This window comes from Vulpes vulpes, chromosome 6 (genome assembly GCF_048418805.1).
Source record: "Vulpes vulpes isolate BD-2025 chromosome 6, VulVul3, whole genome shotgun sequence".
NCBI classification, from domain to species: domain Eukaryota; kingdom Metazoa; phylum Chordata; class Mammalia; order Carnivora; family Canidae; genus Vulpes; species Vulpes vulpes.
This window is the reverse complement of record NC_132785.1, coordinates 3,151,024-3,163,286: the sequence shown is the minus strand read 5'-3', so window position 1 is coordinate 3,163,286 and position 12,263 is coordinate 3,151,024. Positions and strand designations below refer to the sequence as shown.

General features: G+C 56.0%; 1 protein-coding gene across 7 annotated transcripts in view; it reads right to left on the bottom strand.

Annotated features, from left to right (window-relative positions):
* The window catches only part of RCBTB2 (RCC1 and BTB domain containing protein 2), a 40,056-nt gene extending 33,695 nt beyond the window's left edge, over nucleotides 1-6,361 (bottom strand). For 2 of the 7 annotated variants that reach the window (XR_012001973.1, XM_072760555.1), the window contains exon 1: nucleotides 5,583-5,731. The gene's annotated coding sequence lies outside the window, so the exon portion shown is untranslated. Of the gene's footprint in view, nucleotides 1-1,694; nucleotides 1,717-4,699; nucleotides 4,813-5,582; nucleotides 5,732-6,220 lie in introns of those variants that run through there. The other 5 variants (XM_072760556.1, XM_072760560.1, XM_072760559.1 and 2 more) reach the window with 4 other exon arrangements.
* Nucleotides 6,362-12,263: the final 5,902 nt, after the last annotated feature.

The window sequence follows — 12,263 nt, the reverse complement described above, 5'->3', positions numbered from 1 at the left end:
TGAAGTCTGCCCCTTGGGCTGAAGCGCCAGGGCAAGTGAATAGACTTTTTTCACAAGTAGACTGGGGGTGTGTTCCAGCCCGTTGTCTGTACAGTGCCCTGGGGGTGACAGCCTACCAAGAACTGTCTCTCCACTCATTACAGTCCTGTGGAACTCAGCAACACAAGCATGCCTACCCATGGTATCAAGGTAGAGGAACAATGCAAAAATGGCACCCATCAGCACCCCTGTCCACAGAGACAGTCCCAACAGTCTCCTGCCTGTGGCATCCAGCAGATGCTTTAAGGTTAGAAAATAAATCTTCACACATAGTCTAGATGCTCTTCAAACTGCTGCTTTTGTGCCAGTTCCCAGGGCAAGTGAGTTTACATGCAAACCCTTTAAGAGAAATATCTCTGTTCTCTACAGCCTTTTCATTTTCAGTCTCCTGGATGTGAGAGCCATTGGTTTGCTAAGCTAGTTGTTTGGGGAGTTCATCCTTCACTGCAGGTCCCAGGGGTGCTTGATGTGGGGTACAAACCCTTCATTCATTAAGGAAGCTCCAGATTTGTGAGATTTTTCCCAGCTGTGGGTTGTTACTCTGGCAGTGGGGTTTTTGGTGAGACCGCCCATAGCGGCCCTTTTATTGTTTTGTGTGAAGCAGCTATTCAGCTAGTTCTCAGGTCTTTTTCAGAGGGAGTTTTTCCATATGCAGCTGTAGATCTGGTATGTCTGTGGAAGGAGAGGAGTTCAGGATCTTCCTACACCAACACCTTGGACCACCCCCCCTCAACATTTCCTATTATATCTGTTTTCTTAAACTTGTACAGTTCAACAACTTATTTCCAAGTTATCCCTGTTTGGAACAGAGAACTCCTTGTTCTTACAGATTATATTTTGAGAGTTTTCCCTACATTCTTAATAGCTACGCAGCTGGAGACTGATGGATAAGAAGACAGTCTTTTGATAAGTGAACATGAAAAACACAGCAATTCTTAATCCTCCCAAAGAACAGGTCAAATAATTCAGCTCCCTACACAAAGTATATAGTAAGCGGCCTCTACATATTAGTGTTGGTAATCAATGTTAATCACCATGTTTGCTAGTAGGACAATGTGTCATATTACTTGGTAATTCCTCTGACCCAAATAAAGAGTTAAGCTGATTAGAGGACATACATTCATTTGCCTAATTTATTCAACAAATGTTAATTTGGTGCCTGCAGCAGGTACTAAGCTGAAAGCAAATTTGCATAAAATTAAAAACAAAATAACATGGAGCAAAAGGATATCCACCTCCCAGATGCTTGTGTCAACATTACCCCAACACAACAGCACTTGTTAGTTTTTATTAAAAGCTAATAAACCAGACACATTGTATCTATGAGAGCAAAGCATTTTCCATGGAAACTGATATTTTGCAATTAACTAGGAGCTTCTAAATACTAATATCCATTCTTTAGAAGTAATCCCTGAAAAAAAAGTGAAAAAAAAAGTAATTTCTGCAACAAAAACCCAATGCTGTATACATATATATATTTTTAATCCAACTTAATAATATGAGATCAACGCTAAAGCTATGCTTGAAAAATATAATATACAAAAAAAGTTTTCTTGCAATATAGAACTCAATGCTTTAAACAAATTCTCCCATCTGGGCCACACAGTTGGTGATGCTTTTATTAACAAAGAAATAGGACATTAAAGAAAACTAACGTCTTTTAGGATGCCAGCACACAGTTTACAGCACCGGTGTATTAATGAGCTCCAGACCAAGTAAATGTCAATGCAGTAATGATGGTTCCCAATTATATGCTAACTGAACCACAGAATGGTATGTCCTCTGTAAGTTATGAATGAGAAAAATAGAAGAAAACATGATCCCAATTATCACTTGCAAAAAAAGGATGACAGCTATAATTTACCTCTACTTTGAATGAGAGGTCATAAGCCTACCACAAATACCATTAAAATACCTACACAGCTGCTAACCAATGTGGGACAATTATAAACAGGATGGTCAAAACTGAAAAACTGAAACGCACAACTAAAACTAAGGTACAACCTCAAAAGAAATGGTATTGTCAGGCTTATGATAAGAATCAAACTGACTTAGGACACAGAAACAACACTGCTATTTTAATTATGTTTTTAAAAAGGTTTCCAAATTTCACCTAGAAATGAGGCAGATCTTCAGTTCTAAGCAAAACTATATGTAGTCTGAAAAGATTACTGAGCTCATCAGAGCCTTTTCAACCACATACAGCAAAAGTGCCTTTTTGCAAATATGAAAAATGTTTAAAACATAAACAATATGAATGTTTCTATGTTGTTCAACTAGCTAAAATGAGTTAGTACTGGAGACATTTGTAAGTCCATTTGAAATTTAGGTCCTTATAGATCTAGTACAATTAAAAAAAAAAAATCCTAACATGCCTATGAAATAGAATCCTAGCTGAAAGATCTTTGTCCCACAACATAAACATTCCTTCAGCATCGTAGGCTTGTTTGCATTCGGGATTTGTTTTGTTCAGTGTCATATACATTCAAGGCAATACAGAACATACTATAATATCATTATTTACAATTTACTTATTATCTGTCACCCACTGCTACTTGTTAGCTCAAAATGTCTTCCACGGAGAATATACATAATAGATGCTAGCTAAGGTCAGATTAGCAAGACACTTAAGGCACACACTCTAGTGTCAGATAAATGCTGAAAAAAACTATTAAGCCTTAAATTTCTGAAAGATTCTCACACTGTTAAGATGGGATCACCATGGGAACTAGACACGTATTCCTTCTAGATAATGAAAGTGAGAAGGGTATCTGCCTTCCACTGAAGGACACTATAAATATCCCTTTCACAGAGGCAAACTAGCTGCTCCTTTGAAGTAAATATCCCCATGAAGTCCTCTATTTTCAGCCCCAAACAGGAGTCTTTGATGTCATTCTGCAACCCTGATAATTCCACCCCTGGTCTCAAACCTCTCTTGTCTGGTCAAATTTTGATTCATACTAATTCAATTCCAGTAAACTTCAAAAGTAGTGGTATCTTAGGGGCATTTTAATTTCACTTTAACAAGTGATAAAGCCAAAATTAAATACAAACTCCTAAAGGCTTAGACAAACCCCACAGGCACCCCACATGTATAGTTCCAGATTAATCATTTTTGATATTTAAACATATTGTTTGTAATCTACTTAAGTAAAGGGCCCAAAAGAAAACATACTTTACTTTCTAAAACTGGTCCTCACTATCCAGCCGCTTTCTGGAAGTCTTGTCTGGTTCACTCAAAAATCTCTAAGGGCAATAATTTAATTCCTTATCACATGACATCATACCAGGTGAACCTTAACATAGTTTCAAATCAAGAAAGGCAACTGCCCACACTTAGAAAACAACTTCTCTAGTCAATCACAGAGAGACATTAAGGGCAATTGCAAAGTGCAGAAAATCATACACTTTTTCTCAGCACATCTGCAGTGTCCCTTTGGCTAGACTCCTCCACGCAAGAGCCCAGTCTCTTCATATGCTGTGCTCAGTTAAACTGGACAATTCTGAATGATTTGAACTCACTTTGGAAAAAAAAACATCTTTTACTTACATACTATAAAATTGGGTTTTATTTGTCACAAGGGTCATGCTGTGGGCCCCCATCCAATTTATAGTGAAAAAGACAGCAAGGAGCATTTTATCCCAGAAAGATAACTCGAAAAACGAGTTCTCCGTCTTGACCATCGCCTTCAGTTTATCCTTCACATCCACCATAACCATGCTGTATAAAATTGCAACCCACACCTGTACCCTCAGGCCTTTTTTTTTTTTTTTTGCTCATCTTTTTCATTTTTCATAGCACTTATACTTTTCTAAATGATAAGTAACCAAATATGTTTACTGTCAATCATTCTTTTCTAGAATGTAAGCTCCAGAGGGAAGGGATCTTTGTTTCTCTTGTTCACTGACATATCTTTTTTTATTTTTAAAGATTTTATTTATTCATGAGAGAAACACAGAGAGAGGGAGAGAGAGAAGCAGAGAGAGAAAGAAACAGGCCCCATGCAGGGAGCCTGACATGGGACTTGATCCCTGGTCTCCAGGATCAGGCCCTGGGCTGAAGGGAGCACTAAACCACTGAGCCACCCGGGCTGCCCTCACTGACAGATCTCAAATACCTGGACAGGACCTGATACAAAGCAGTCACTCAGTATCTGTTGAATGAATAAACGGATCCACATTGAGAATTCAGTACACACTATATCTGCGGTCAGATTTCAGCTTCATTTATGCAGTTAACAAATGTTTCCTGTGCTCTGAATATGGGGGAGACAGAGCCTACACCCGCGAATACATACCATCGGACAAACAGGGTAAGAGGCCGGAAGGAGAGCAGTGGCTGTTTTAAATGATTGAGTCACCTCTCTGAAGTGATGGCAATTGCTCTGAGCCTTGAATTAAGACAGGTGCCATACATATTTGGGTGAGGGGGAAAATGGGCTTTGAGCGTGGAAAAAAAAATAGCAAATGCCTCGCCCTAGGGTGGAGGCCCACGTGGTAAGCCTAGTAAGCCCAATGAGGCCGGCCTGGTGGAACTGGGGTAGGCAAGAATGTAGGATACACATTTGCCTTTACCTGCTACTGAGTAACCTGTAGGTATGGATCCATTGACGTATCCACGCACATGGCCTAATGCCCCGGGCAACAGATTACCTCTCACCTGGAGTACTCGGGCTCCCCATCGGGGAAGAGCTTCTGTACTCCAGCCCCCAAATGCCTGCATCAGCACATCGTGGAAGAGGACCAGGCACCGTAGTGACGTGGTCAAAAACCACTCCAAGCAGCCTCAGGAGTCACCAAACTGGCCCAAGGAGCAGGAGGGGGCGAGGCCAGGCTCGGGCCGGATCCTGGGAGGTGCAAAGCCTGGAGGCTCCTAGAACCGGGCCGGGTCCGGGGAGGTGCAAAGGTGGGAGCTCCTAGAACTGGGCCCGGTCCTGGGAGGTGCAAAGCCCGGAGGCTCCTAGAACCGGGCCGGGTCCGGGGAGGTGCAAAGCCTGGAGGCTCCTACAACCGGGCCGGGTCCAGGGAGGTGCAAATGTGGAAGCTCCTAGAACCGGGCCCGGTCCTGGGAGGTGCAAAGCCCGGAGGCTCCTAGAACCGGGCCGGGTCCTGGGAGGTGCAAAGCCCGGAGCTCCTAGAACCGGGCCGGGTCTGGGTAGATGCAAAGCCCAGAGGCTCCTAGAACCGGTCCGGGTCCGGGGAGGTGCAAAGCCCGGAGCTCCTAGAACCGGGCCGGGTCTGGGTAGATGCAAAGCCCAGAGGCTCCTAGAACCGCGCCGGGTCCTGGGAGGTGCAAAGCCCGGAGGCTCCTAGAACCGGGCCGGGTCCGGGGAGGTGCAAAGGCGGGAGCACCGAGAGCCGTGCACGGGGGCGGTGGGATGGGGGCCCGCGAGGCGCCTCGCCCCCCGGCCGCGCGCGACCCCTGCCGCCTGCACCGCGCGCGGAGCGGCCCCGGCGGCCCCGGCCTGTCCCGGCCGCGCTCCGCGGCGCCCCGGGGTGCGGCTCCCCCGAGCCCGGAAACAACAAGTCCGCGGCGAACTCGCCTTCCAGCCGCGGCCGCGGGGCGCGCTTGCAAAGTTCGCAGCGGCTGAAGCCTCCGGCTTCCGGGGCCGAGCAGGGCAGGACCTTCCGGCTTCGGACGCGGCTCGGGCGCCTCCTCGCACCCGCGCGGCCGCCACGCCCCGCCCCGCCCCGCCCGGAGAGCCGGGCCGCCCCTCCTCTGCGGACCCCGGGCGGGGGCGGGGGCGGGGGCGGGGCCCGGGGCTGCGGGGAGGCTTTCCGGGCCCCCACGCCGCGGAGGCAGGGACCAACGCGGGAGGCGCCCCACGCGGGCGCAGGCCGGGGCGGGGCAGGCGGCACCCGAGGCCCGCGCCACCGCCGCAGCCACGACGAGCCCCGGGACCCGCGGCCGCTGCGCCCCGAGGCCCGCGCACCTTCCGCGCACGCGCAGCGCCGCCGGGCCCGCGGCCGGGGGAGGGGCTCAGCGCGCGCCCCGCCCCCCGCCCCGCCCCCGCCCGCGGCTTTGCGCACGCGCGGCGACGCCTCGGCCTGGCCCCGGGCCCGGGCGGGGGCGCAGGGCGGGGGTGGCTCGTCCGCGGTCGCCGCGCCCCGGGTCGGGGGAGGGGGCCCGGGCCCGCCCGCCCGCCCCCTGCGGACCGCCGCCGCCGCCGGGTCCCCCTACCTCCGGCAGCCCGAGCCGCGGCCGCCCGCCTGCTCCGCCGCCCTCGCTGCTCCGCCGGGGCCCGCGCGGCGACCGCCTGGCGCCTCCCGAGGGCCCGGCCTCGGCGGCTCGCGCTCGGGTGCGGGGCTGGGGCGGGCGGGGGCGGGCAGGGGCGGCGGGGGCGGGGGCGGCACGGCGCAAGGCCCCTCCCCGCCCCCGCCCCCGCCCCCGCCCTGCGCCCGCCGCCTCCCGCGCAGCTCCCGGCCCGCCCCGGCCGCCCCCGCCCTGCGCCCCGCTCCCCCCGCGGCGTCCCCGCGGGCTTGGCGCTTCCGAGGTGCCCGGCCCGGGAGGCTGAGGCGCGCGTGGGCGTCCTGTCCTGCGGCTCGTCCCCGCTCCGTCCCCGGGTCCTCCCCGCTCCGTCCCCGAGGTCCTCCCCGCTCCGTCCCCGGGTCCTCCCCGCTCCGTCCCCCGGGGTCCTCCCCGCTCCGTCCCCCGGGGTCCTCCCCGCTCCGTCCCCCGGGGTCCTCCCTGCTCCGTCCCTGGGGTCCTCCCCGCTCCGTCCCCTAGAGTCCTCCCAACTCCGTCCCTGGAGGTCCTCCCCGCTCCGTCCCCGAGGTCCTCCCCGCTCCGTCCCCCGGGGTCCTCCCCGCTCCGTCCCCCAGGGTCCTCCCCGCTCTGTCCCCTAGAGTCCTCCCTGCTCCGTCCCCCAGGGTCCTCCCCACTCCGTCCCCTAGAGTCCTCCCAACTCCGTCCCCGAGGTCCTCCCCGCTCCGTCCCCCGGGGTCCTCCCCGCTCCGTCCCCGGGGTCCTCCCCGCTCCGTCCCCCGGGGTCCTCCCCGCTCCGTCCCCCGGGGTCCTCCCCGCTCCGTCCCCCGGGGTCCTCCCCGCTCCGTCCCCCGGGGTCCTCCCTGCTCCGTCCCTGGGGTCCTCCCCGCTCCGTCCCCTAGAGTCCTCCCAACTCCGTCCCTGGAGGTCCTCCCCGCTCCGTCCCCGAGGTCCTCCCCGCTCCGTCCCCCGGGGTCCTCCCCGCTCCGTCCCCCAGGGTCCTCCCCGCTCTGTCCCCTAGAGTCCTCCCTGCTCCGTCCCCCAGGGTCCTCCCCGCTCCGTCCCCTAGAGTCCTCCCAACTCCGTCCCTGGAGGTCCTCCCCGCTCCGTCCCCGAGGTCCTCCCTGCTCCGTCCCCCAGGGTCCTCCCCGCTCCGTCCCCTAGAGTCCTCCCAACTCCGTCCCTGGAGGTCCTCCCCGCTCCGTCCCCGAGGTCCTCCCTGCTCCGTCCCCCAGGGTCCTCCCCGCTCCGTCCCCGAGGTCCTCCCTGCTCCGTCCCCGAGGTCCTCCCCGCTCCGTCCCTCGAGGTCCTCCCCGCTCCGTCCCCCGGGGTCCTCCCCGCTCCGTCCCCCGGGGTCCTCCCCGCTCTGTCCCCCGGGGTCCTCCCCGCTCCGTCCCCGAGGTCCTCCCCGCTCCGTCCCCTAGGGTCCTCCCCGCTCCGTCCCTGGAGGTCCTCCCCGCTCCGTCCCCCGGGGTCCTCCCCGCTCCGTCCCCCGGGGTCCTCCCCGCTCTGTCCCCCGGGGTCCTCCCCGCTCCGTCCCCGAGGTCCTCCCTGCTCCGTCCCCCAGGGTCCTCCCCGCTCCGTCCCCTAGGTCCTCCCCGCTCCGTCCCCCGGGGTCCTCCCCGCTCTGTCCCCTAGAGTCCTCCCTGCTCCGTCCCCCAGGGTCCTCCCCGCTCCGTCCCCTAGAGTCCTCCCAACTCCGTCCCCGAGGTCCTCCCCGCTCCGTCCCCGAGGTCCTCCCCGCTCCGTCCCCCGGGGTCCTCCCCGCTCCGTCCCCCAGGGTCCTCCCCGCTCTGTCCCCTAGAGTCCTCCCTGCTCCGTCCCCCAGGGTCCTCCCCGCTCCGTCCCCTAGAGTCCTCCCAACTCCGTCCCTGGAGGTCCTCCCCGCTCCGTCCCCGAGGTCCTCCCTGCTCCGTCCCCCAGGGTCCTCCCCGCTCCGTCCCCTAGAGTCCTCCCAACTCCGTCCCTGGAGGTCCTCCCCGCTCCGTCCCCGAGGTCCTCCCTGCTCCGTCCCCCAGGGTCCTCCCCGCTCCGTCCCCGAGGTCCTCCCTGCTCCGTCCCCGAGGTCCTCCCCGCTCCGTCCCTCGAGGTCCTCCCCGCTCCGTCCCCCGGGGTCCTCCCCGCTCCGTCCCCCGGGGTCCTCCCCGCTCTGTCCCCCGGGGTCCTCCCCGCTCCGTCCCCGAGGTCCTCCCCGCTCCGTCCCCTAGGGTCCTCCCCGCTCCGTCCCTGGAGGTCCTCCCCGCTCCGTCCCCCGGGGTCCTCCCCGCTCCGTCCCCCGGGGTCCTCCCCGCTCTGTCCCCCGGGGTCCTCCCCGCTCCGTCCCCGAGGTCCTCCCTGCTCCGTCCCCCAGGGTCCTCCCCGCTCCGTCCCCTAGGTCCTCCCCGCTCCGTCCCCCGGGGTCCTCCCCGCTCTGTCCCCTAGAGTCCTCCCTGCTCCGTCCCCCAGGGTCCTCCCCGCTCCGTCCCCTAGAGTCCTCCCAACTCCGTCCCCGAGGTCCTCCCCGCTCCGTCCCCGAGGTCCTCCCCACTCCGTCCCCCGGGATCCTCCCCGCTCTGTCCCCTAGAGTCCTCCCTGCTCCGTCCCCCAGGGTCCTCCCCGCTCCGTCCCCTAGAGTCCTCCCAACTCCGTCCCTGGAGGTCCTCCCCGCTCCGTCCCCGAGGTCCTCCCTGCTCCGTCCCCCAGGGTCCTCCCCGCTCCGTCCCCTAGAGTCCTCCCAACTCCGTCCCCGAGGTCCTCCCCGCTCCGTCCCCCGGGGTCCTCCCCGCTCCATCCCCCGGGGTCCTCCCCGCTCTGTCCCCCGGGGTCCTCCCCGCTCCGTCCCCGAGGTCCTCCCTGCTCCGTCCCCCAGGGTCCTCCCCGCTCCGTCCCCTAGAGTCCTCCCAACTCCGTCCCTGGAGGTCCTCCCCGCTCCGTCCCCGAGGTCCTCCCTGCTCCGTCCCCCAGGGTCCTCCCCGCTCCGTCCCCGAGGTCCTCCCTGCTCCGTCCCCGAGGTCCTCCCCGCTCCGTCCCCCGAGGTCCTCCCCGCTCCGTCCCCCGGGGTCCTCCCCGCTCCATCCCCCGGGGTCCTCCCCGCTCTGTCCCCCGGGGTCCTCCCCGCTCCGTCCCCGAGGTCCTCCCCGCTCCGTCCCCTAGGGTCCTCCCCGCTCCGTCCCTGGAGGTCCTCCCCGCTCCGTCCCCCGGGGTCCTCCCCGCTCCGTCCCCCGGGGTCCTCCCCGCTCTGTCCCCCGGGGTCCTCCCCGCTCCGTCCCCCGGGGTCCTCCCCGCTCCGTCCCCTAGGGTCCTCCCAACTCCGTCCCTGGAGGTCCTCCCCGCTCCGTCCCCCGGGATCCTCCCCGCTCCGTCCCCCGGGGTCCTCCCCGCTCTGTCCCCCGGGGTCCTCCCCGCTCCGTCCCCAGGGTCCTCCCCGCTCCGTCCCCTAGAGTCCTCCCAACTCCGTCCCTGGAGGTCCTCCCCGCTCCGTCCCCCGGGGGTCCTCCCGGCTCCATCCCTGGAGGTCCTCACGGCTGTGTCCCGAGGTCCTCCCCGCTCCATCCCCCAGGGTCTTCCCCACTCCATCCCTGGGGGTCCTCCCCGCTCTGTCCCCAAGGTCCTCCCCACTCCGTTCCTAGAGGTCCTCCCCGCTCCGTCCCCCAAGGTCCTCCCCGCTCCGTCCCCAGGGGTCCTCCCTCCGTCCCCGAGGTCCTCCCTGCTCCGTCCCCGGGAGTCCTCCCTGCTCCATCCCTGGGGATCCTCCCTACTCTCTTCCTAGAGGTCCTCCCCTCTCTGTCCCTGGGGGCCCTCCCTGTTTTCACAGGGGGTTCCCCTGCTCCTCACCCCCTGCTGTGGGGCCCCGGCCCTGGCCCCTTCTGATAACTACGGAATGTTGACATGATGACATGATGCGTGACCTGTCTGGAGCGGTGCCCGGAGTTGCCCTGGAGCAAGGGCTTCTGGGCCGACCTCACTATCCCTGTACTAACTCAGCAGTGCCTGTGTGACCCTGCGCTGCTGTTGGCCTCCGTAGCTTTTAGCAGAATGCACCAGAGCTGTAAAATATGTGGAAATTTCTTCCCCTTTACTACACTCTCGTTCACCTGAGTTGGGTTTGGGTAAAATGCTCCACAGCTACTGCTGCTAACTGTTCTGTGCGGTTAGCTGAATGCTTTTACGTTGGTTTTTTTTTCTTTTTTTAAAGGAGGACACAGGTTCAAGGGTTTAAATGATTGACCAGAAAGCCCAGGCAGATAGACTGAGATGCCGCCCCACAGTGACCACTTCGGTTGTATTTGGTCTGGGCTTGTCATCCACTGGGGAAACATCCTTCCAGAGTGTCTCGCTGTTTTTATTGCAGCTACTATAGTCCGCAGGCGCATCTGTGGCCACAGGATAGTCGGTTAAAACCCAGGAGGAGGCTTGCATTTACTTGAGTTCATAAGTCACCAGCGGGGCCAGAATCTTACGTGCATGGCATTGCCTAAAACCAGCTTTTCCCCGGAAACCATCAGTTACGCTTTTGGCCTCTTAGTATAAAAGGTAACAACGTGACCATAATTGAAAGAACAGCTTGCGTTTTTTATTTGAAAAGGCTAATTCCGAGGAACTCCTGTCACAGTATGCATCTCAGGGAGAAGGTGGAGGGACTAAGGAAAGTAGTAAGAAATGGTGGAATGATCACGAAACCTACCTTCCTTTTACTATTGGTGATTTCTAGATCTCACTAGATTGTGAGACTCTTGAGAGCACAGATCATGCCTGATTTCTGTGTGCCATAAAATCCCTATAAATGTTTGTAGAATCAAATTACATTGATTACATGCCCTTAAGTTCCTCAAATTTGCTTCCAAACTTCACTGAGACCTAAACATGAGCCTTACTCCAAGGTTTACTCTCATTTTGGATTGTTGGTGCCGGTTCTCCTGGGCTTGACTGCCTGGGTAAGTCGACCCATTAAGAGTCCTTGAAACCTAATCCCAAAAGGCTCTAAGTCACCTTTTCTTATACCCTTTAGCTCTCTCAGGCTTCCTCTCCTTGTGGCAAAGCTGCAGAACACTGAGTCTGCACTTAATTAAAAAAAAAAAAAATCCACTGAGTTATCTTTCTGTTTAGGAAAAGGTTTTTCCTTTGATCACCACCAAAGCTAAAACTCATCATTAAACAAGTTTAGAGCTGGTTCATTAAACAGGAATTTTCTAATTCAAACACTCAAGTTCTCCTGCCACCTCTTTCCTTTATCCCGACTATCTTGTACTTAAGGCATTTTAAGAACTTTGAGTCATTGTTTAGAGAGCAAAATTATAGAAAACAACCTTCGTACAGAATGTAATGCATAATTTACAAATCAACCTATGTAATAATTCTTCCCCTGCAGGTATGATGCTCTTTTACAACTTAGTATTCTAAGATTGCAGTGGCTTTAAAAATAAAATAACTTTTAAAAGTCCTGAAGTTCTTAGGACTTTTTAAAGGTCCTAAGATTATTCCTAAATGATAAAAAACAATAAGACATTTTATAGCATAGACTTTCTCCTGGTTCTACCATGAAACATGTTGCTAATGGAGAACTTAAGATGTGATTATAGCATCAATGACCAGAACAGAGTTGGTGACTTCTATAATGTTTCTTTGTATTATTCTAAAGCTGCGGGATTAAATGTAAATCCTCATTTTATAGATGCCCAGATCATGAAGTAATTTGTCTCAAATCTTCGGATTCATAGTTTCAGTGCTTTTCCAATGCATCATCTCACTCATAGGACAAACACCAAGATCTCAGTATCCATCAAATGAATGATAACAAGAACGCCTTGCACAAGATGAGAAGGTGCAAGCATTTCTCATAGAATTTCTAAGAGGAAGAAATTCTTTTTTAACTTTTTACTTTACAATAATTATAGGTTCACATGAAGTCACAAAAATAGTATGGGGAGGTCCGATGCACCTGCCCCCACCTTCCCTCACTGTGTTTAAGATAATAATGTGCTGCAAACACTAAGATAAAGCAAAGCCTTGGATTGAATCAGCTGACCAAACTCTGGGAAAA